The 25,129-nt window shown below is 38.3% G+C and overlaps 1 protein-coding gene and 1 long non-coding RNA gene across 2 annotated transcripts in view; both read right to left on the bottom strand.

Moving 5' to 3' along the window:
- Positions 1 to 25,129, bottom strand: part of LOC126924388 (uncharacterized) — a 52,033-nt gene that overhangs the window by 16,365 nt on the left and 10,539 nt on the right. The window lies entirely within an intron of this gene.
- Positions 1 to 25,129, bottom strand: part of LOC126924383 (odorant receptor 22c-like) — a 34,166-nt gene that overhangs the window by 7,809 nt on the left and 1,228 nt on the right. The window lies entirely within an intron of this gene.

Here is a 25,129-nt window from a genome sequence, read left to right as displayed (position 1 = left end):
GTGTCGGCAGTCCGTCCATCAAAGTTTTCCTCGTATTGTATTGATTTAATCCTTATTTTTCTTTGTATATGATAAATTATTGGGATGTTATTTTGGTCTTGGAGATAGTTTCTTTTGTCTAGATATAGAAAAGCTTCGGGGGGGGGGGGGATGTAGCCTTTTATCAGAGTATGTTTGTAATATGCGTCGTTTGGGAATAAGCAACCGAAGATTAAGCTATTTTCTTTTATCTTCGCAGCTTGCACGAAGTGGTTTCTTGTTAGTTTTAAGATGTGACAGTCGATGCGGTGGATGTTGGCTAAGTCGTATATTTTTTTATTTTTTTCGTATTTTTTGTATCCGCTGTGTTCTGATCTGTAAATGCTCAGGTAAGCTCTGATGCATTTTCTTTCGAATATGCGAATTTTTTCCATTAGTGAAGCTGGTATGTTGTACCAAATTGGGCAGCCGTAGGTTATAATAGGTCTAATTAACGTTTGGTAGCACAGGATTTTTACTTTGCTGTTGAGATGTCTAGAGTAAAACAGTCTTTTTGTTTTCCAGAATGCTTTGCTGGCTTTGGAGAGTTGAATTTCGATGTGTTGTTTGTAGTTTAGTTTTTCATCTATATTTACTCCTAGATATTTTACGCAGTTTTTGTGTGGTATGAGATCCCCTTCGTTTGCTTTTTCTTTTAGATGGAATTTTTTACAGTGTTCCCTTTCTATTGGGCCGATTTTACTTGTCTTGGATCTAAATAGTATGGTTTCGCATTTGCTTCCATTGATTTTTAGTTTCCATGAGTCGTAGTATTCGTTAATTTTGTTAAAGAGTTCTTGCAGTTCTGTTCTTATCGTTTCGGTTTTGCGGCCTGTTACGTAGATGATTAGGTCATCCGCGAAGGCTATGGAGCGTTTATGGGTGGATGTGTTGAGGTTAAAGAGGTTTTGTAAGTCGTTATTGTAGATACTGAAGAGTAGCGGGGAATTTACTGTTCCTTGTTGCAGACCGTGCAATGGAGAATTCTTTGCTTGATGTGTGTGAACCGTCGGCCATTAAGAATGTTTTGTTTGTTATCACGTCCCAGACTATTTTAATTAGGTATTCTGGAAAGTTCTTTTTAATCATTTAGTAAATAAGTCCTGGGATCCAGACTGTGTCGACTGTGCTTTTTCGAGGTCTATTAGGCAGGCAGCTACTCGTTGCTTTGCGTTAAGTGTCCAGCAGATGTCCGACGTAAGTTTATTTATTGCGTGGATTGTGGAATGCTTGTGCCGGAAGCCGAATTGATTTTCCGGGATTACCTTATTTTTTGCGCAGAAGACGGCAAAGAGGTTGTTTATGACCATTTCGTATACTTTGCTTATGTTGGGGAGGAGGCTTATAGGTCGTAGGTTCGCAGGTGATGAACCGTCTTTATCTTTTTTTGTAATTGCTATGAGTTTGGCTGTTTTCCATTTTCTGGGGAAATACGTGTTATTTAGCGCATTGTTGCAGAGTATTGTGTAGTATCATTTTATTTTGTTTGGTAAGCGTTTGAGCAAAATGTTTGGGATGCCATCGAAGCCGGAGGATTTTTTGTTGTTTAGCGTGGAGAAGATTATATTTAGTTGGTGGTAGTTTGTAAAGCTGCCGTGTCCGTTGCGAGTTAGTCTCGAGTGGCGGTATTTGTTGTCGAGTGTCGTCACATAAGTTTTCACTTGCTTATAAATTAACTTACATTATTACAGATTAGTCTATAAAAAATATCTTAATTAATCCTTTGAGTATAAATTTAAATAATCTTTTGCAGTTGCTTTTGTGTTTCTTCATTTTTTATTTTATATGTATGTATGTGCGTATATGCACAGTTATGTGTGGAAATCGTATGGTCCATGCAAGACAACGCATGACCACATTCAATACTCAAGAATACTTAACATAATGTTTGGGTCGGTTCAGGAAGACCCGTCTCCTAACATGCTCAGTCCTAAATATTTAAATCCCCTGAATTTTTATTTCTGAGGACCTACAGTCTATACATATTAATGGCACCGTCAATGAGTCGGGTGTATACACTACACCCCACTTTTGTCAATTTCTCTTTATACTGTTGAATATTTTTCCTAATTTTTCTATGTTATATGATTCTGATAGCCCTTTTTCCAAGTTAGTTTTTTCCACATGATTATTAGTTGTTAATGTGGCGTCATTCATATATATTACAATATATCTTTTACTTTTTCTGTTCGCTTTTATGCATAGACAAGGATCTGTTTCGGCATATTCGTACTGTAGTTTTTTCAGTCCATTGATGATGCACTTATTTACCTTTGGTTCTTCGACGTGATTCTGTTCTATACCAACCATCCATGCTTAATCTCGCTGGCGCTATGTCTTTGTTAATCCTTTAGGATTGTCTCTTACAGTGTTGCTTTGCGTGTCTGTCGTTAATTTTTCTTCCTCTATAACACGCTTATCTTCCTCTTTTGTTGTACTATTAATGTTGATATCTATTTCTATCTTAGTTCTATTGTCTACCTTATTTTCTTCTAAACCCACGGATTTATTTGGTATTGATTTCCCTGCTGTTTCTTCTAGAAAAATGACGTCTCTACTTATGGTAACTTTATTCGTTTCGCCCTTGTTCATCAAGGATCTCGGCATACGCTTTACATCCGAAAATATGCACATTTTATATTTGTAATTTTCAACCATTTTATATTTTGTATGGCGGGCATTCATTTGTTTTGTACGACAATCTACTTATCAAATATTTTACGGTTATTACCTCTTCTCCCCAAAATCTTTTGCCCCTCCAACATCAATTAGCGTATCGCGTTATTTCCATCTAGTATTTCTATATCTCTGATTTATCGTTTTGCTGGAGGGAATACGGTATTGCGAATTCACTTGCAATACCCTATTTCTTCAAATATAAATTCATCAATTCATTATTACCGTACTCATTTTCGCGATCTGACTTCAATGTCAATGGTAGTTTACCAAATTCCTTTTCATCGTTTCTATATAATGTTTAATTTGTCCGGATTTGTATGTCATTAGGCATAATTCGATACATCCAATGTAATCGTCGATCATTGTCAGCATATATCGTCTTCCTCCTAATGTAATCGTTTTTATGGGTCCGCAGAAGCTTTGCTAGTCTGTTCGATATCTTGGGAAATGGTTTTCTATTGAAATTTCCCTTGATGCATAGTCTTGTACATTTCTTGAATCCCACTCTTCTGTATTACTTCTGTATTATTATGTCAATTGTCATATTTTTATTGGCGAAACTGCTGATAGTATCCGGATCTCTCTATCTCAATTTTTTCTGAAAAAAATGTATGAATTTGTCGTTATGCTTGTTTACACTGGCATTGCCTTCTCGTCGATCTTAAGTTTATAAAGATTTTTTGCACCACAGCCTTATACCTACACCACTTACCTTCTTATCTTTTAATATGTCATCTAACGATTCTTTTGAGCGCATCAGGATTTGTCTCATCTTGCTGTTACTCTAACACCTGCTACGAACTTCTTTACTGGTCTGATTTCATAACCTATTGAAATTTACTGGTCAATGGGAAAAAGAAACTTGTACTACGATAATTAACTGTTACATTTCAATTAGGTACATTCCGCTTAACGCTTTAACGTTCGACTGATCTGAAAACGTAGTTACACAAGACTGGGAGAAAACAAAATCGTGTACATTCGATTTATCTGTAAACCCTGTCGCTGCGGAGCGCTCAGAAATGAATTGCTCTTTAAACAGACGGCGTAACAGTGGGAGAACGGTCGCGCGGGTGACACGATGCTCGGAAAAAGATACTGTAACTGAGCATCTACAGGCGCTCTTCGCTCGGAGAGAGCGACTATGGCTAAACGCCTATAAGCGCTGTTCGCAACGAAAAGGTTAATCACTCTGTCGGTAATCTAATCGTCCAAAGTCGGGTCCAATGATACGTTTATCCCTTACAGATGGCGATATTATCATTAAGCATTTATTGTTGCAGTACACCATAATATCCGAATTGGAAACAATGTTCTCCTTTATATTTATTGAAGTGTTCGTCGGAAAATGATCCGTTAAAAGATAATATCTTTTATTATTATGAAAATTATGTTTCTTCCATCCTAAAAATTTCCAATATGTAAAGAAGACGATATTGTCAATAACATTTAATTTGATAAAAAATCTCTCCCGAATGTTTATATTAGTGAAGAGAATTTTTTAAAAGGAAATCAGTTCTTCCAAAGACTTATGAACAGAACTCATAAATAGCGGTGATAAGTCGTATTTACTGATTAATTTTGTTCAGTTATAGAAAACCTACAGAGACATAGCGTATTATAAATATATAAGATCGCAGAAGATCACAAACCGTTTTTACAATTTTTATAGCAAAACATGTTTAACGACTTCATTTATGTAGAATCAACGATAATAACAAAAATTGTATTATAATGCCGAAAATTAAAATTTCAGTTTATCTGTATTTTGTAGAATTGTTTGAAGTTTATGGATATACATGAAAATAGAGTTTATAACAAAAATTAACAATGTAATTCGATGAGATTTAGGTATTAGTAAGAAATTACATCACATTTGAAAAAATGTAAAATAGTTACAAAATATAATAAGGTGAATTTGGAGAAACGTCACGTCCTCCCCGATTTCGATGATTTTGAAATATGATATAGAAATCAATATTTTGAACAACTTTTTCCTATACATATAATCTGTGGTCTGCCTTAATTTCCGAAATATTTGCAAAATAGCTATCGTTACCTTTTTCGTCCGGTGACTCTTTGCGTAGCCTGAAATCAATCTCTCAGTCAAGGCGATCACTCGCTACGTCAATATAATTAATTGGACCGTAATAGTCATAAGGAACTGTCGTAAAACTAAGCATTTCGATTGGACCGTTAAGGTCGTTTGGTATAAGTGGTATAAAATACGTTCGCGTCAAAGTGTTCCTTATGGTTATTGCTTCATCAGGTAAACAGTGAGGAAACATGGGTTTTTCCATTTTTCCCGGGATTTTCACTCACAAGCGACCGGTGGTGGGGCGATCAACACCCAGCAAGGGTTTTCCTCTGCGACACTGTGACATTAATCACATCGCAAGCTACATCGGAGATAAGATATCGACCCCTGAACTTTTTCCACATCATAACCTACACCGAGCCCCTCAACATCCTCAAACCAAAACAAACAAAGTTTTTGTTCTAGCTCTTGTTATTGTACAACCCCTTCTTCCGGTTCAGTGTCAATCTATTCTTATAAGTGTTAAATTTATAATAAAAGTTCGATAAAAGAAAATTAAAAGTTGGGCGACTCAGCCTTCTTTCCTCTTATAATCCAAGTGTCGATTTTACGTTACAACAGCATCGTCGCCGAACTTTACTGGATCTACGACTACAGATCAGTCAACATCTCTGTACTGGGTTCACTATTTTAACTCAGTCAACATATATTCATTAACTATATCTACTTTTGATAACTCATCTAATTAACATATATATATGTCGGGTTGGAATTACGATTAGAGTTAGGGTTAAAGGCGTGAAACGAATCCCTATTGGCGCTAGACGTGATCATTATGCAATAGAGGAGATATTTACTAGTGCAAATATGACTATGATGGAATTGGACAAGTAATCGCGATAATTTGATACTCGAGAAGCTAATGACGATGATCCTAGGCTCAATAACGAATCCACGGTCAACGGGATGACGAACTCTACTCTTCTTTAGCGTCTAAGTTGTACTCAATGTTAATGCAGTTCCGCCTGGGCAGGCGACCTAAACGGACGTGCGAAACAGTGCTCCAGTGAAAGTGCGGCAAGAGAGAAGAGATAGGGACAAAGTTAAAGCCAAAAATAGACAAAAAGTGGAATCATGCAGATTCCACCAATAAAAATAATTAACTCCGGTAAACATTTTTCATAAATAAAGCTACAGACTCTACATATGTAGAGAAAAATGATGACATTATGGAAACAACACAATCCGACGAAGAGCAAAACATACCAATACACCAGGAAGAAAGCTGGACGGTGGCAACCTCCAGCAAAAAACGGAAGGTAACCCCGCTCGCAAGCGCGAGGAAAATTGATACATATGAAAAAAAACAATGGCTACAAGATATCAAACTGCACAATCCATTCAGCGCACTGCCAGAAGAGGCAGCAACGGACCCAACGGAAAGTCCGACAAACCGTACACCCAAACCACCACCAATATACGTAGACGCAAAAATAATTGACCCCCTCATCGAACTGCTAAACAACATCGCAGGAAAAGACAACTACATCATCAAACAGATAAAAATAGACCAGGTTAAAGTACAAACCAACACCCCAGAAACATTCAGAAAAATTACAAGATCACTAAAGGAAAAAAATGCAGCATATCACACTTTTCAGCTCAAAACAGACAAGAGCTACAAAGCAGTAATCAGGGGACTACACCCAAAAACAAATACCGGAAAAATAAGTGAAGAACTGGCAAAAATCGGACACCAAGTAAGGTCAATAAATAACATAAACAAATACGATACCAAACAACCACTACCGCTATTCCTAGTTGAACTAGAACCTAAAAACAACAATAAGGAAATATACGATATAGAAAAATTACTAAACACAATAGTAAAAGTGGAGCCACCCAGGCATAAAAAAGAAATCCCACAATGCATAAGATGCCAACAATACGGACACACCAAAAATTATTGTAATAGAACCCCGGCATGCGTTAAATGCGCAAAAAATCATCTCACGACACACTGCCCATCCACGGGAAAAATTGAGGAGGTTAAATGCTACAACTGTAACGGAAACCACCCAGCCAGCTATAAAGGATGTGAAGTAAGAAAACAATTACAACGTAAACTGTTCCCGCCCCTACGAAGCAGAACAATCACTAACACACAAGCCCAACAGGACAGCACAAATCCTGAAATAATTCCAAGTACAGAGCAAGCAACAAACACCAAACCTATCAGCACCAACACCATTGGTGGTCTAAGCTATGCTCAAATAACCAGCCAATCAACACATACACACAACCAATACCACAGCAATAGTAACAATGACACTGCAGAAATCAAAGAACTACTCAAACAATCCATAAAGAACACCGAAATGCTAACCAGAATGATAAGCGAACAAAATGCAGTATTAAAACAGCAAACTCAACAAATCACAGTCATGCTACAACTAATTACAAACGTGCTAAGCAAAAAATAAAAACGGACACTCTAAAAATAGCAGCCTGGAACTCAAATGGCCTGCAACAACGAGCCCTCGAAATTAAAACATTCATATACAATAACAATATAGACATACTACTTGTCTCAGAAACACACTTCACTACAAAAAGCTACTTGAAAATACCATACTACACCATATATGATACCAAACACCCCTCAGGAAAAGCTCACGGAGGGACAGCAGTGATAGTCAGAAACGATATCAAACATTATCTACACAGCCAAGTTAACAAAGAATATTTACAAGCAACCACTGTCACAGTTCAAACTAGCAGCAACTACTTCCAGTTGTCAGCAGTATATGTGCCTCCGCGACACAAAATAACAACACAAATGTGGGAAGAATACTTCCAGGACCTAGGGGACAAGTACATCGCAGCGGGAGACTACAACTCAAAGCACACGCTTTGGGGGTCAAGAAACATTACACCTCGAGGTAGAACACTGGAAAAATACATAAGAAATAATAACCTCAATATATTATCCACAGGAACACCGACACATTGGCCGACTGACCTGAACAAAAAACCAGATCTTCTGGACTTTGCAGTTACAAGGGGACTAAACACAAATAAACTAAAAATAACACCCAACCTCGAGCTCAGCTCCGATCATACACCCATAATAATTGAATACAGAAACAAACCAATTCACTATAGCAAACCAGAAACACTATGCAACAAAACCACCAAATGGCAAACTTTCAAAGAAATAATAGAAAGCAAAATAAACTGCAACATCCCGTTAAAAACTCCTGAACACATAGAACAGGCAGTAGCAACATTGACAGCAACTATTCAGGAAGCAGCAAGGACAACCACTACTCCCGAACCAACCAGCAGACAAACAATAACAATCCCGCAAGAAATACTCGACAAAATCAAAGAAAAAAGAAAAGCAAAAGCAAAATGGCAAAAATACAGAACCCGAGAAAACAAAAAACACTTAAACAAACTTGCAAAGGAAATAAAAAACAAAATAAAGGAGCACAACGATAACGAATTCGCAAAGTTCATAGGGACACTCTCCACACACGAGAACACCAACTACTCACTATGGAAAGCCACGAAAAAAATAAGGAAGCCAATAATACCCGTCCCGGCAATCAGAAAAGCAGATAACACATGGGCAAGAAGCAACGAAGAACAAGCTGAAGAATTCTCCAACCACCTCTGCAACACATTCACACCACACATTATCAACAACAGCAACCTCAAAAGTCATACGGAGGAGGATCCACAAACCACTACTACCACAGCCGACAAGGAATACACCATACCTAAAACATCGGCACAAGAAATTAGAAACATAATTGATAAAACAAAAAACAACAAAGCGCCAGGAATCGACCTAATCAATGGTAAAATCTTGAAAAACCTTCCGCCAAAAGCAATAAGACTAATTACAATAATATTCAATGCAATTCTAAGAATTCAATACTTCCCCAAACCATGGAAATTAGCACAAATCAAAATGTTACATAAACCAGGCAAAGACCCGCACCAAACTGCATCCTACAGACCAATATCACTGCTCCCAGTATTTTCCAAAATACTGGAAAAGATAATATACGACCGCATAAAACCAATAATAGAGACAAAAAGCTAATACCGGATCACCAATTTGGTTTCAGAAACAAACACTCCACGATAGAGCAAATGCACAGGCTTATAAACGAAATAATAGTAGCACTAGAAAACAAGGAATACTGCACAGCCCTCTTTATAGACATAGAGAAAGCATTCGATAAAATTAACCATGAAAGTCTACTACAAACAATTAGGAAACAATTCCCGGAGCAAATACACCACTTAATAAAATCCTACCTAAGCAGCAGAACCTTCGTAATAAAAATCAAGGACACACATTCTCAAGTTAAAGACATCAAGGCCGGGGTACCACAAGGAAGCGTCCTAGGCCCAATACTATACACATTATACACGGCGAACATACCAACAACTACCAACAGCACAGTATTGACATTCGCGGACGACACAGCTATACTAGCCAGGCATACTAACCCAGAAACGGCAGTCAAAATACTACAAGAACATATCGTAAAAATAGAAAATTGGCTACAAGAAAAACAATTAAAAGCAAACCCCAATAAATGCAACCATATTACATTCACGCTACGGAAAAAGATACCACCAAACATCCTATTGAACGGTACGCATATAACGCAAACAAAGCATGTCAAATACCTAGGACTCCACTTAGATCAAAAACTCACCTGGAAACTACACATCAAATCAATAGTAGAAAAATACAGAAAACAAGGAGACAAATGCATTGGCTAACAAGCCAAATATCCAAACTAAGCACAGAAAATAAAGTAAAAATATATAAAACGATCATAAAACCAATCTGGACGTACGGAATACCACTATGGGGGACGGCAGCAATGAGCCATATAAACAAAATAGAGGTAATACAGGTTAAAATCCTCAGAACAATAGTAAACGGACCTTGGTACGTCAGAAACGAAGATATACGAAGGGACCTGGGAATGCCAACGGTCAAGGAAGAAATCAGCAGATACTCCGAGAAATACAAATCAAGAATAGCAACACACTTAAACCGGCTAGCTGCGGAAACATACAAAATCACAAATATGGACAGAAGACTAAAAAGGAAGCACCCAGCAGACCTTATAAAGGACATAACCTAACAAACACGAGGATGGTACCCCGCTGGGGGTAGCCACCAACATGCTAATGTAACCGTTAAAAAATTCAACCAAATGTCCAAATTGGACAAATAGTGAATTTAAATAAATAAATAAAAAAAAAAAAATGTTAATGCATGGGGCAATCACTACGTATCCGAGAGTTACTTGAATCGTCGTCGAGATCGAACCGGAGAGTAACTCTCCGTCTCGACGATGCCGTCGAGGAAAACTATAATGGGTGGATCTAAGGACATGAGATCCTCGGATTCGTCAAAGAAAGCTTTCGTTCCAAAGGTGAGAGAAATTAGCGCTGTTGCTAATTGGTCGATCTCCATATCGGCGTTTTGAAAGAGATGCTGGCCGCCCTTGAGTGGAGGTATCGTTCGTGGAAGATAGGTTTCTTCTATCTTCCCGTAGTTGCAACAAAGTCTATTTGAAGGACTTCGCTTGACTAAATCTCTTAAGATTTATAGCGGGTCATCACGTTAGCTAAACATACACTGCAAAGGCATGCCGGCACCCGGCGATCATCTTACCCGGAGGACAAAATCTGCGTGTGGCGGGCCGCGGGACAGAAACCATTGAAGTATTTACTGCAGCGTGTCGCTACGACTATTACTTTTAAGGAGAGGTATAGAGTTACTCTGTGCCTTTGTTAGATAAAACGTTCATCCCTTTGATCGCGGCTACGTTCGGCGACTGATTGTCGCCTCGAGCCTAAGCTCATGATCATAAATCTCGAACAATCGGAGCGGCATTTGTTTAATCTAAGTTACAACGTTACGGTATTCCCGCGAATCCAAGGAGGGGTTCCGGTGTTCTTTCATCTCCGACATATATATGTTAATTAGATTATACGCAACGAGCGTAATCATCTTGTCTACAATTGTTGTTCAAGTAAAGAGTACATTATAACTTGTTACCTCAGCGTTATAATTAATTCAACTACCTCTATTATCCTAAACGAAATAGGGGATCGATCAGTTTCGTGGCGTCAATTGTATATCGTTGTATATCGGGAATTTACGACCCCCGCTGACGCGCTTCTTGAGATCGCGTCTCTTCGCAAAAAATCGAATAAACGCTACCACTGCAAATAATTCTACGTAGAATTAAGTAATCTGGTAGTGTTTGCATCTCTTTTAGTCGCTAGTGGCAATTTCCCCTTGTAAGGTCCGTATTTCCAGAAATCATTTCTTATTCCATGCCTACATCTTAAAAGAAGCACACTGTCTAATTTTCACGTTTTTAAGTACAGTAGTTTCAGCTGAGTATTGATGAATGCATCAGTCGCTTTAGCATTATACTATATAGGAGAGAGTTATGCAGTACCGACCATTCAAAGTTCTTTTTGTTATACCTTGGGCTAGAATTGATGAAAAGAAAAATTTCAAAAATGAGTTGTAATATAAATGGAATTTAATAAAAGGAGAGAAATTAATTTTGAGTAAATAACTTTTAACACTCGGAATATCAACGTAACGCTTAACGCACCAGAACAGTGAAAACAGTGGAATAAACAATATGGTACCGAAATATGTTACACAAAATTGTTATATTTATTTCTTTATTCAAACAAAATGCTAATATCTAGTGAAAACAATCAGAACTACTTTTGGCGGCATTGTACGACTCTTCCCTATATACGTAACTGTATATATCCCCTGTGTAAATAACAGACATTTCTTGCAGCCTCGCATATACAGTTCATTTATAAACAGAAGATAAGCAGTTATAAATACTAATGGAGAAGACAAAAATACACTGGTTCTGATGGTTCTGACTATATAGAAAAATTATATGGAAAAAATTGTTCAAAGTATTGAGCTTCATAACATATTCAAAAATCATCAAAATCGGAGAGAGCATAACGTTTCTATAGGTTTATCAAAAGTTAAACAAAAAATTTGAAAGTTATATATTATTTAATAATGCCGTGAAATATTTAGAGAACATATTTTACATGTTTTTTGTATTTTGCCGATAGCAATGGATGAATAAAAGTACAGCGCAATGAAGAAAACGGATATTTTCTCCATTCTTCTCAAATGGCCGGGGATCTGTTCAACATTTTGCGTGGTAGTATACGGGGTATGCGCGTGATCTAACAAAGATCAAATTTCAGACAATCCGAGCGATAAGTACGATGTTCTTGGATCGCACAGGTATCACCTAGAATACGGTCATTGAGAATGGTGTGTTTGTTTTGTGTTGTGAGAGATCGCATGATTTTTCGGTTACGCGACATACAGCTGGGATCTAGGCTACGGAGGTTTATTCATGCAAAGGCATATTTTTGTCGAGTTTTAATTATTAGTAACTAAAAAACAATTTTTTATTCTAGATTTTTATTCTATTTTGATTTTAACAATCGGCCTGTAAATTTTGTTTCATCTGTAGCCGAACACCTTGGATGCATAAGTATACAGTATAGACCTGTATATTACACTAATTGTATTGCATGAAACACGCACATTTTCCAACACAAATTATTGATCATTACATATTACGATATTCACATACATACATATGAATTAAAATATGAAGAAAACAAAACCAAAAAAAGTTATTTAAACTTATGTTCGAAGGATTAATTAAGGCATTGTTTTATGGACTAATGTGTAATAATATAAATTAATGTACCATCACATGAAAAATTATATTTATCGCATTGAATAGCTCTTTCAAGTTTTCGTTTTTGTTGTCCAAATGATACTTTCCTTGCAAGTTAGTTGTAACCATCTGTAAAGATATCTGATGAGTGGTCTATTTGTTTTCTCAATAGGTATACCCAACCATGCTTTTAAAGGAAATACCTCAGATATCGTGATTGTCCTTGGCTAATTTCGAGAAGATCATACAAAGAAAATGAAAGCGTTGGCGAAAAGTATCGTAATTTTTTCTTTCTGGATGCATTCTCCACCACTTATTATGTTTCTACGATTCATCACGATGTTTCTAGTTCGCTGTTGAGTGCCGAAGCGTGCAGACGTGTCTCTAGTGCCCAGTGAAGTTCGAAAGTAACACGTGTCACCCAACCGTCGAAAGTGAACACAACGTGCTCCTATCCTCCCAAGTGTTTCCTATCCGCCAGAGAGAAGAAAAGCCTACGCACCTAACCCCAACCCGAACCTTGCCTCATAGCCTCACGACTAGTTATTCATATTGAAATAGCTAGCTCGATGATGGCCCAGCAATCACCACCAGGCTCGCCCGCGCAAACTCACAACTACCCCGCACTACTCCCCCCGTGGCAGAAGTGCAGCAGATCCCCACGCGCCAACGACGCCAATAAGGCGAAAAAACGCAAAATTGAACCACCAAACACAAACTCGAACCAACCGCAAACAACACAAATTAACACTCACAATAGGTTCGCAATACTGGAATCCTCAAACGACGCCATGGAAATCGCAGGCCCGCCACCAAACCACCACGCGGAGAGAAGCCCCCCTCCCCCACCAATATTTGTTAATGATGTCATCGACATCCAGACAATGATCAAGTCCTTAGAGAGAGATATCTCCAAGGAGGACTACAACCTGAAGATAACTAATAACCAAGTCAAAATCCTGCCGACGAATCCAGAAGCCTACAGGAAGCTTACCAAGACACTTAGGGCCCTGAACGCCAATTTCCACACCTATCAACTCAAAGAAGAAAGACCTTTTCGGGTGGTGCTACGAAACATCCATCACTCCGCAGACATCGACGAGCTAAAAACCGAACTATCTAAACTCGGCCACGAAGTCATCAATGTTAGCAACATAAGGCATAGAGTCACGAAAGACCCGTTATCCCTATTCTTTATCGACTTAAAACAGAAACAAAACAACAAGGAAATCTACAACACCAGTCGCCTAATGAACGCCATCGTAAAATTCGAACCACCGCAAATCAAAAAGGAGATAGTGCAATGCAAAAGATGCCAAAGATACGGGCACACGCAGAAATACTGCAACCATACCTTCCGCTGCGTCAAATGTGCAGGTACACACCCCGCCGACCAGTGCAGTAAATCACCGGAAACCCCAGCGAAGTGCATCCACTGTTAAGGTGACCATCCTGCCAACTACAAAGGCTGCTCAGCCTACAAAACTCTGTACACAAACAAGTACCCCAAACTTAGAACAAAAGAGGTAACCCACCAAATACCCAGCTCGCCGAAATTCACCTTTACCCCAATCCCCCCAAACAATCAAACACCCAGCCCTACTAAACTCACCACTCCCTCAACCTCCTATGCCCAAGCGGTATAAGGCACTCGAAATATACCAAATAGCCACAGGGATCCTCCTCAAAATAGTGCCCCCAACTCACCTAATACAGACAACGTCTCTAGGCTTGAAAAGCTAATAGAGAAACAATCAGAGCAAATAAACAATATGCTATCGCTATTAACACTCATCATGGATAAATTAATACGCCCCGACACAAAATAAAACCAAGACGCATAGCTCTGTGGAATGCCAACGGTCTAGCGCAACGCAAACTTGAACTGAAACTCTTCCTAAAACACCAGCTAATCGACATAATGCTCATATCTGAAACCCACTTCACCGACAAAAACTACCTGAACATAAACGGATACAAGTTCTACCATACCCAACACCCCAGCGGAAAGGCCCACGGCGGCACCGGAATCATAATCAAGTCAAACATCAAGCACTACGAACTTCCACCATTCCAGAAAGACTACCTCCAAGCAACAAACGTAGCAATAGAAGACTGTCATGGTACAATCACCACTTCAGCTGTATACTGCCCTCCCAGACACTCCATCGCCAAAGAAGACTTCGACAACTTCCTGGACACCCTGGGCAATAGATTCATAGCCGGAGGAGACTACAACGCCAAACACACCCAATGGGGCAGCAGACTGGTTACAGTAAGAGGCAAAAACCTCCTCAACAGCATAATAACCAACAACCTCAACTACCTTACCACATACGAACCCACACACTGGCCCACCGACACAAACAAAATACCCGATCTCCTTGATTTCCTCATAACTAAAAATATCTCGTCAAGACACGTCCAAATCAATTCCTCGGCTGATCTTTCCTCCGACCATTCTCCCGTGATAGTAACAGTCAGTTCAACAATCATCGAGAATACACCTAATGGCTCCATTCATAACCAACACACCAACTGGCAGCTCTTTAGAGAAATATTCACACACACAACTTCAGCCTCAACTTCACTAAAAACCAATGAAGAAATCGAAGCAGCCACTGAATACCTAAACACGAGCATAATAAACGCTATCCGCTTCTCCACACCGGCAAAAACGTCCATCAGCAAACGCGAATATCCCCAGTACATATTAAAAAAAATAGCAGAAAAACGTAGACTAAGAAGAGTATGGCAGACCCATAGAACACCGGAGGACAAACGCAAACTAAACAACGCAACTAGAAAACTAACCAAACCCATAAAAAACTACAATAATGACTGTTTTCACAAATATCTCGCCAGCTTGTCCCCCACAGCCGACTCCAACTACTCACTATGGAAGGCCTCCAGGAAACTCACGCGCCCCTCACAAATAATACCTCCAACCCGCAAGGTGGCTGGCCGCGTAGCCCCATAGAAAAAGCCAACCTATTTGCCAAACACTTGTCTGAAGTATTCAAACCCCATTCCTCCGTAGCTGCTGTAGACGTTACCGAATACCTGCACACTCCCTTCCAAATGTCCCCTCCTATTCAACCCTTCACTTCTGCAGAGATCATAGAAGCAATCAGTCGCCTAAACCCCAAGAAAGCAGCAGGTCACGACCAAATAGGAAATAAAGCAATCAAGGAACTTCCCATAAAAGGAATTGCACTCATCGCATCAATCTTTAACGCCATCCTCCGCCTTGAACACTTTCCTAAGGCGTGGAAAATCTCACTAATCACCCTCATCCCCAAACCCGGTAAACCAATATATGAAACCAGCTCCTATCGCCCAATCAGTCTCTTACCTACCCTGTCTAAACTATTCGAGAGGATGCTCACGAATCGTCTCCTTCCACTCCTAGAAGAATTGAAGACTCTCCCAGATCACCAATTCGGCTTCCGAAAACAACACTCAACAGTAGAGCAAATCCACCGCATAACCCACATAATCAGCCAAACCCTTGAAAAGAAAAAATACTGCTCAGCCGTATTCCTAGACATCCAACAGGCATTCGATAAAGTATGGCATGAAGGGCTACTCTACAAGCTTAAAAAAATCCTACCCCACCCATACTACTCCATCTTAAAATCCTACCTAACCAACAGACAATTCATAGTTAAATGTCTAGGCGCCACTTCCGCAACATTCCCAATAAAATCCGGCATACCGCAAGGTAGTGTCCTCGGACCCCTACTATTCTCCATCTACACTGCCGACTTACCCATATCAAACGAGGTAACAATAGCAACATTTGCCGACGACACAGCACTACCCACGCTAGCTACCCACGCAGACCCGGCAATTGCCTCATCCACTCTCCAGCGAAGTCTCGACTCCATGGAAAAGTGGTTCCAAAAATGTGGCTTTAATAGAAACGAAAAAAAATCCTCTCATGTAACCTTCACGCTCCGAAAACAAACCTGCCTCCAGGTCACCATTAACAACACAATAATCCTAAGCAAGGACTCCGTAAGATACCTGGGCATGACCCTGGACAGGAGGCTAACTTGGAAAAAACATATCTCTGAAAAAACAAAGCAACTAAATGAAAAACTAAGAAAATTCTATTGGCTCACGGGCCGACGCTCCGAACTAAACATACAGAACAAAATAACCCTCTACAAGGCCGTAATAAAACCTGTCTGGACCTACGGAATCCAACTATGGGGAACAGCAAGTAACTCCAACATTGAAATACTCCAACGCTTCCAATCGCAAACGCTAAGATCCCTAATAAATGAAACCTGGTATGTTACTAACGAAGCAATCCACCGCAACCTCAAGATACCTACAGTCAAAGATGAAATACACAAGTCCAGAGGCAGATATAACGCAAGAGTCAACAACCACCGCAAACCATTAGTCACCCAACTAGTATACACGACGGACCAGATCCGCAGACTAAAAAGAAAATACCCACTAGATTAAATCCTTAGTTCTACTAGAACCAACATTATAAAGCTATTATAATCCATGTCATTGTATCACGCCAAATTAAGTTACTGGAAATTCTCAACGAGAATTGATCGTAAATATTCTAATAAATAAAAAAAAAATCACGATGTTTCACTATCTTGTTATGTTTCATCGCTTTCAAAAATTTGGTAAGAAGGTAAAACAATTCTGGAAGGACAGAATCATTTCGACAATCAAAGAGAAACGTTAGGAGAACTGTATAAACATAAAGTCGGAGTTAATTATAGTTTTAATATAGATTTAAGTTATTCTGTTATAGATTTTTTGGGGTCTTCTTATTTTTAGTATTTTAACCTTTTTTATTTCCGTTATTTTTCTATTCTTTGTTATTTTTTAAATGTCTTTTACTTAGTTCCAACGCGAGTGATTTGGGATTGTGTGTAGTGTGTACAGTGCGCGATGTATATGTAACCCCAAATTCTTTTACCCTGACGTCACCTTAAGCGACCACTTCTAAATATTTTCCGGATAGTTGATACCTCTACTCTAAATATTCTCAGGACAGTTGATACCTCTAAATATCCTCCGAACAGTTGACACTTCTAAATATCAGTTAACACCTCGCCACCCTGATAAGGAACTTCCAGAAACAATATCCCCTCCATCATTTTTATTGTTCCTGCTTAGTATTTAGACTCCGAATAATGATGGTCGAGCCAGTCTGAATCATAAGCCGATACTGGAGCATTGTAATATTGGTACTCAAGAGCCTTCGACTCTTGAGAAATAAAGTTTTTATATACATTACTACGAGAGTTATTTTTTACGTGACATATACGTCGTACTTACTGTGTACAATGTTTACAAAAAAAAAAAAAAAAAACAAAAATTATATTGAGCATTTACTGTAATATAAAATGATTGATATTTTCGTTAAGATTTCTCTTTAAACAGTTTGAACACTCGCGGTGCGTGTGTAATTCTTCTGTGGTGCATGTATGAACATAGTATAAACATTATTAATGTGCTTCATTTATTAATTATTTATGAAGGCATAGGATTATAGGAAACATTAATACCCTTTATTCGGAAATTCGAATTCGAACGGTTTCCGTTATGCCATTATGAATTTCTATGCATAAGCATGTTTAATGTTTAATCTTCGATTGTCTTCACGAAACGTTGCGCAGTCTGGTTTAACATCTCTGCATGATAGTCTTCTTCTCTACGACTTGTACTGAGCTGCTGCCCATATGTCGTTCGATTTGAGGATTGCTGTGAACCTTGCTGTTCCAATGCATTTGTCTCCTTGTTTTCTGTATTCATTCTACTATTTCTTCGATATGTGATTTCCATGTGAGTTGTGTATCTAAGTGGAGTCCTAGGTATTTGATATGCTTTGTTTGCGTTATATGCTACCGTTCAATAGGATGTTTGGTGGTATCAGTTTTCGTAGCGTGAATGTAATATGGTTGCATTTATTGGGCTTTGCTTTTATCCGTTTTTCTTGTAGCCAATTTTCTATTTTTATGATATGTTCTTGTAGTATTTTGTCTGCCGTTTCTGGGTTAGTATGCCTGACTAGTATAGCTGTGTCGTCCGCGAATGTCAATACTGTGCTGTTGGTAGTTGTTGGCATGTTCGCCTTGTATAATGTGTATAGTATTGGGCCTAGGACGCTTCCTTGTGGTACCCCGGCCTTGATGTCTTTAACTTGAGAATGTGTGTCCTTGATTTTTATTACGAAGGTTCTGCTGCTTAGGTAGGATTTTATTAATTGGTGTATTTGCTCCGGGAATTGTTTCCTAATTGTTTGTAGTAGACTTTCATGGTTTATTTTATCGAATGCTTTCTCTATGTCTATAAAGAGGGCTGTGCAGTATTCCTTGTTTTCTAGTGCTACTATTATTTCGTTTATAAGCCTGTGCATTTGCTCTATCGTGGAGTGTTTGTTTCTGAAACCAAATTGGCGATCCGGTATTAGTTTTTTTGTCTCTATTATTGTTTTTATCCGGCAATATATTATGTTTTCCAGTATTTTTGAAAATACTGGAAGCAGTGATATTGGTCTGTAAGATGCAGTTTGGTGCGGGTCTTTGCCTGGTTTATGTAACATTTTGATCTGTGCTAATTTCCATGGTTTGGGGAAGTATTGAATTCTTAGAATTGCATTGAATATTATTGTCATTAGTCTTATTGCTTTTGGCGGAAGGTTCTTCAAGATTTTACCATTGATCAGGTCGATTCCTGGTGCTTTGTTGTTTCTTGTTTTATCAATTATTTTTCTAATTTCTTGTGCTGATGTTTTAGGTATGGTGTATTCCTTGTCGGTTGTGGTAATAGTGGTTTGTGGATCCTCCTCCGTATGACTTGCTGTTGTTGATAATGTGTGGTGTGAATGTGTTGCAGAGGTGGTTGGAGAATTCTTCAGCTTGTTCTTCGTTGCTTCTTGCCCATGTGTCATCTGCTTTTCTGATTGCTGGGACGGGTATTATTGGCTTCCTTATTTTTTTCGTGGCTTTCCATAGTGAATAGTTGGTGTTCTCGTGTGCGGAGAGTGTCCCTATGAACTTTGCGAATTCGTTATTGTTGTGCTCCTTTCTTTTGTTTTTTATTTCCTTTGCAAGTTTGTTTAAGTGTTTTTTGTTTTCTCGAGTTCTGTATTTTTGCCATTTTGCTTTTGCTTTTCTTTTTTCTCTAATTTTGTCGAGTATTTCTTGCGGGATTGTTATTGTTTATCTGCTGGTTGATTCGGGTGTAGTGGTTGTCCTTGCTGCTTCTTGGATAGTTGCTGTCAATGTTGCTACTGCCTTTTCTATGTGTTCAGGAGTTTTCAACAGGATGTTGCAGTTTATTTTGCTCTCTATTATTTCTTTCAAAGTTTGCCATTTGGTGGTTTTATTGCATAGTGTTTTTGGTTTGCTATAGTGTATTGGTTTGTGTCTGTATTCAATTATTATGGGTGTATGATCGGAGCTAAGCTCGTGGTTGGGTGTTACTTTTAGTTTGTTTGTGTTTGGCCCCCGTGTAACTGCAAAGTCCAGTAGATCTGGTTTTTTGTTCAGGTCAATCGGCCAGTATGTCGGTGTTCCTGTGGATAATATATTGAGGTAATTTTTTCTAATGTATTTTTCCAGGGTTCTACCTCGAGGTGTAGTGTTTCTTGATCCCCATAGCGTGTGCTTTGAGTTGTAGTCTCCCGCTGCGATGTACTTGTCCTCTAAGTGTTGGAAGTGCTCTTCTCACATTTGTGATGTTATTTTGTGTCGCGGAGGTACATATACTGCTGACAACTGGAAGTAGTTGCTGCTAGTTTAAACTGTAACGGTGGTTGCTTGTAAATATTCTTTGTTAACTTGGCTGTGTAGATAATGTCTGATATCGTTTCTGACTATCACTGCTGTCCCTCCGTGAGCTTTTCCTGAGGGGTGTTTGGTATCATATATGGTGTAGTATGGTATTTTCAAGTAGCTTTTTGTAGTGAAGTGTGTTTCTGAGACAAGTAGTATGTCTATATTGTTATTGTATATGAATGTTTTAATTTCGAGGGCTCGTTGTTGCAGGCCATTTGAGTTCCAGGCTGCTATTTTTAGAGTGTCCGTTTTTATTTTTTGCTTAGCACGTTTGTAAGTAGTTGTAGCATGACTGTGATTTGTTGGGTTTGCTGTCTGAGTACTGCGTTTTGTTCGCTTATCATTCTGGTTAGCATTTCGGTGTTCTTTATGGATTGTTTGAGCAGTTCTTTGATTTCTGCAGTGTCATTGTTACTATTGCTGTGGTATTGGTTGTCTGTATGTGTCGATTGGCTGGTTACTTGAGCGTAGCTTAGACTACCAATGGTGTTGGTGCTGATGGGTTTGGAGTTTGTTGCTTGCTCTGTATTTGGTATAATTTCGGGTTTCGTGCTGTCCTGTTGGGCTTGTGTGTTAGTGATTGTCCTGCTTCGTAGGGGCGGGAACAGTTTGCTTTGTACTTGTTTCCTAGCTTCGCAACCTTTGTAACTGGCTGGGTGTTTTCCGTTGCAGTTGTAGCATTTAACCTCCTCTATTTTTCCCGTGGATGGGCAGTGTATCGTAAGATGAGTTTTTGCGCATTTAACGCATGCCGGGGTTCTATTGCAATAGTTTTTAGTGTGTCCGTATTGTTGGCACCTTATGCATTGTGGGATTTCTTTTTTATGTCTAGGTGGCTCCACTTTTACTATTGTGTTTAGTAATTTTTCTATATCCTATATTTCTTTGTTGTTGTTTCTAGGTTCTAGTTCAACTAGGAATAGCGGTAATGTTTGTTTGGTATCCTATTTGTTAATGTTATTAATTGTCCTTACCTGGTGTCCAATTTTTGCCAGTTCTTCACTTATTTTTCCGGTATTTGTTTTTGGGTGTAGTCCCCTGATTACTGCTTTGTAGCTTTTGTCCGTTTTGAGTTGGAAAGTGTGATACGCTGCGTTTTTTTCCTTTAGTGATCTTGTAATTTTTCTGATTATTTCTGGGGTGTTGGTTTGCACTTTCACCTGGTCTATTTTTATCTGTTTGATGACATAGTTGTCTTTTCCTGCGGTGTTGTTTAGTAGTTCGATGAGGGGGTCAATTATTTTCGTATCTATGTATATCAGTGGTGGTTTGGGGATGCGGTTTGTCGGACTTTCCGTTGGGTCCGTTGCTGCCTCTTCTGGCAGTGCGCTGAATGGATTATGCAGCTTGATATCTTGTAGCCATTGTTTTTTTTCAAATGTATCAATTTTCCTCGCGCTTGTATTTATATATGCAAAATTATATATGCAGAATTATCCATTTAAGTGAGAACTTGTTACATGTACGCTTAGTACTAGAATCAAATGTCGCGAGCTACGAGCTATTGCTAGAAGTATAATTAGGCAAGAACACAGAGCAGTTTGGTTTTCGCTGAAGAACTTCAAATTTTACACCACAATAAGGAGAAGACAAACGCTAAGAAAGCGATCCTTGCGGTTTCCTCCGACAATTTCATGTTACTACACGCTACCGAAGCTTCGAAGCATGTGTCACGAAAATGAGAAAGGTATCTCAGACGAAGAGAAAAATAAAATGTAGAAAAATACAAAAGAGAATTTATTTCTCGAACTTTGAGTTTACGTTGACTGCGATTTAGTTCTGAGCTCCAACCGTGACTTTCCAAGACTGAAGCTCTTACAATTTGTCTTTCGGTGGGATCTATTTCTTTTTTCCTTTATCACCCCTCAATATCCCCACTACGCTGTAGGTATACGTAACCGTTGCCACGCACCCCTTCTTCTAGAACATTCGATGGAAGGACCGTTGGGATAACGATGACTCATTAGGTACTTCGGCGATATGCATTGTCGCCAAGGCCGCCACATCTTTATCTCCATCATCGGTCCATCGGATTTGAAGGTCGTGACACAAACAAGCACATTCGATTTTGTTACCACATGTAACTCAATTTTATTTTTTAAGTCATTGATATTTTGGATTATGATTACCTAAAATGTAATTACAATGTAATTTGTTTTATTTAAAATCGCATTAAACTGCCAGAGTTTTTTTGTTAGAGTAGTTTTCATTTTTAACGTATCATACATTTTCTTCTACATCGTACATAAAAATTTATTAACATTCATTTTCTATAAATTGATCACTGTTACCTAAGTTTAGATCGCTTTACCGTAAATAAGTCGAGTGTAAGGGTAACAAATAAAGAAAGCAATTAAGATACCAGACACTTCGCAGAAATCATATTTAGGAATACCAGTAAAAAAATAGAAATTAGTTTAACCTTCGCACGGTAGTGCTCAGGGTCTGTTAGGACTTGTCGGCAAACGACGGAAGTTGTCTATCTTAGAACAATAAGAAACTGAATGTATCTTCAAATGATAGAGCTCATCAGTTCATCAACATCAGTATTCAATGTAATCTCAAAATATTGTGTCCGAACGAACATAAACATCGTCTCCCGTGCAGTTGATCAAACCGTCCGTCTTTCGAGGGTGTGCCATGTTTAATATCATCTAGATTGTAAGAATTTCAACAATTCAACTAAAACAATCTTATAACAATAAAATAAAAATGTAAAAACTTTATTCTTTTTATTTCGGCGATTTATGGATAATTGCGTCACCGCCAGACAATTTACATCGGCAACTGCTTCGAGCGATCAGTTTCACTTCTAACATAAACAACCTAAGCATTGTAGTGTGAGGATTAAGTGTATTTTTACTTTTTAAAATTGATTTATCTAAATATGAATTCTGTGAAGTGCCTTATCGTACGTTAATTAGTTTCCTTGTTCCTTATTCTTTCATTCGATGCATTCACAGCAGAACGATCCAAAGTCAGGTAGTTTTTTTTTATTATTTAATTTATATTTTACAATTTGTCCAGCTGGACATTTGATAAATAAATCAGGCAGTAACAGTCAATTTCTACAAAAAAATCACGCCGGCGCGTACCACCGGTGGCTCACACCTGACTGTTCCATCAGACGGTGCATACCACGAAAAATGCAGTTCATTCAGTAACTAGACAAAATTTCCATACAGTTCAAAATTTAAATAATGGAAATTTAACGCATATTAATTGAAGAAAGTAACACGAAGTTTTATTTTGCGGGTCTTATATTAACAAAATAAGTACAATGTTTGAATAAACAATAGTAGCGCCGCCAGATGAAGTAAAGCATGAATACAAGCGCCGGCCCACGGAAAGAAACACAAATAGCAGTGCCGGTGTGACATCAATCACATATCAATCCGCATCAAAGATAGAATATCAATGGCCGAACTTCGGACTCCTTTGGACACATCACCACCTTATCATCATAGCCTACACAGAAGCTATGACACACCTTAGTCCACATCGTAGATAAGACATCGTAGATAAGACATAAGGTCGGATAAGTGTCCGACCTTCGGACACTTTTCCACATCATAACCTACACCGAGCCCCCTCAACATCCTAAAACCAAAAAATATATAAGCCGAGACTTCAACCCGCTCAGGCGGTTCTTGTTCTAGCTCTTGTTTTTGTACAACCCTTTCTTCCGGTTCAATGTCAATCTATTCTTGTAAGTGTTACATTTATAATAAAAGTTCGATGAAAGAAAATTAAAAGTTGAGTTACGACTTAATCTTCTTTTCCCTTACAATCCAAATGTCGGTTTTACGTGACACCGGCGTGAAGATATTAATACGTTGAAAATGGAAATTACCGAACGAGATAGGAAAAAGGCCTTGATGTTTGCAGGAGTGCGAATAATTTAATTGTACTTCGTTAATAACTCCGGTAGTTGAATGCAATTTTTAATAACAAATTTTAATAGTGATTGGAATTAAAAAGAAAAAATTGACTTATATGTGAGAATAGAATTAGGTGCGCTTCCTTACTTCGATGTTCGGGAGCGCACAAAATTCGTCGGGTAAACACACGGACCTCGCTTTCTCAGTGATCATCTTTTCCTTATTGTGATATCAAATTTGAAGTTTTTTGGCTTCAATCAAGCCGTTATATGATCCCACCTAATTATAATTCGAACAATAGTTTATAAATGGAGAACGACATTTGATTGTAATACCAAGAGTATATATTGTACTGTTGCCGTTCTTAATGGTTGCTCGAGCGCAGATTCCGAGTTAAGTGGATAACCTTGTATACATTATAGTATATAAAAGTACTGAATACCCGCTTATTGTTTATAGTTTTACATTTTATGAAGAGCTTCGAAATTTCCAAAATTTATGAAATTTTGGAAACTCAAGGCTTATGAAAGCTCAAGATTTACACTTATCAGATGTTAAAGAGTTTTAAACTGATGTCGAATCATATTCGAAGTGATTCGAATTTTTCGCTTTGCGTTCGGAGCATTTCGAAGGTTTTCAGGGCGTATCAGTGTCTATAATACAGGATTAAAAGTTATATGAACAATACTTTTGAAATATAAAAACTGTAACAAATAAAACTATATTGTTGTAGAATAAAATGTAATAAAGATTAAGTTATAATTGTTAATATCTTAAGAAAAATAATGAAAATACGTATATTAGTAACCTACAGAATAGATAAGAAAGGAATGAGCATTCTAATTCGAATATCCTTTTAACAGGTTTCCAGTGCTATTGTTTTGAGAGATTGTTTGCTTTTAC

Source organism: Bombus affinis, chromosome 2 (genome assembly GCF_024516045.1).
Source record: "Bombus affinis isolate iyBomAffi1 chromosome 2, iyBomAffi1.2, whole genome shotgun sequence".
In the NCBI taxonomy this organism is placed as follows: Eukaryota; Metazoa; Arthropoda; class Insecta; order Hymenoptera; family Apidae; genus Bombus; species Bombus affinis.
The sequence above is the reverse complement of the archived record's forward strand: the minus strand, read 5'-3'. Positions and strand labels throughout refer to the sequence as shown.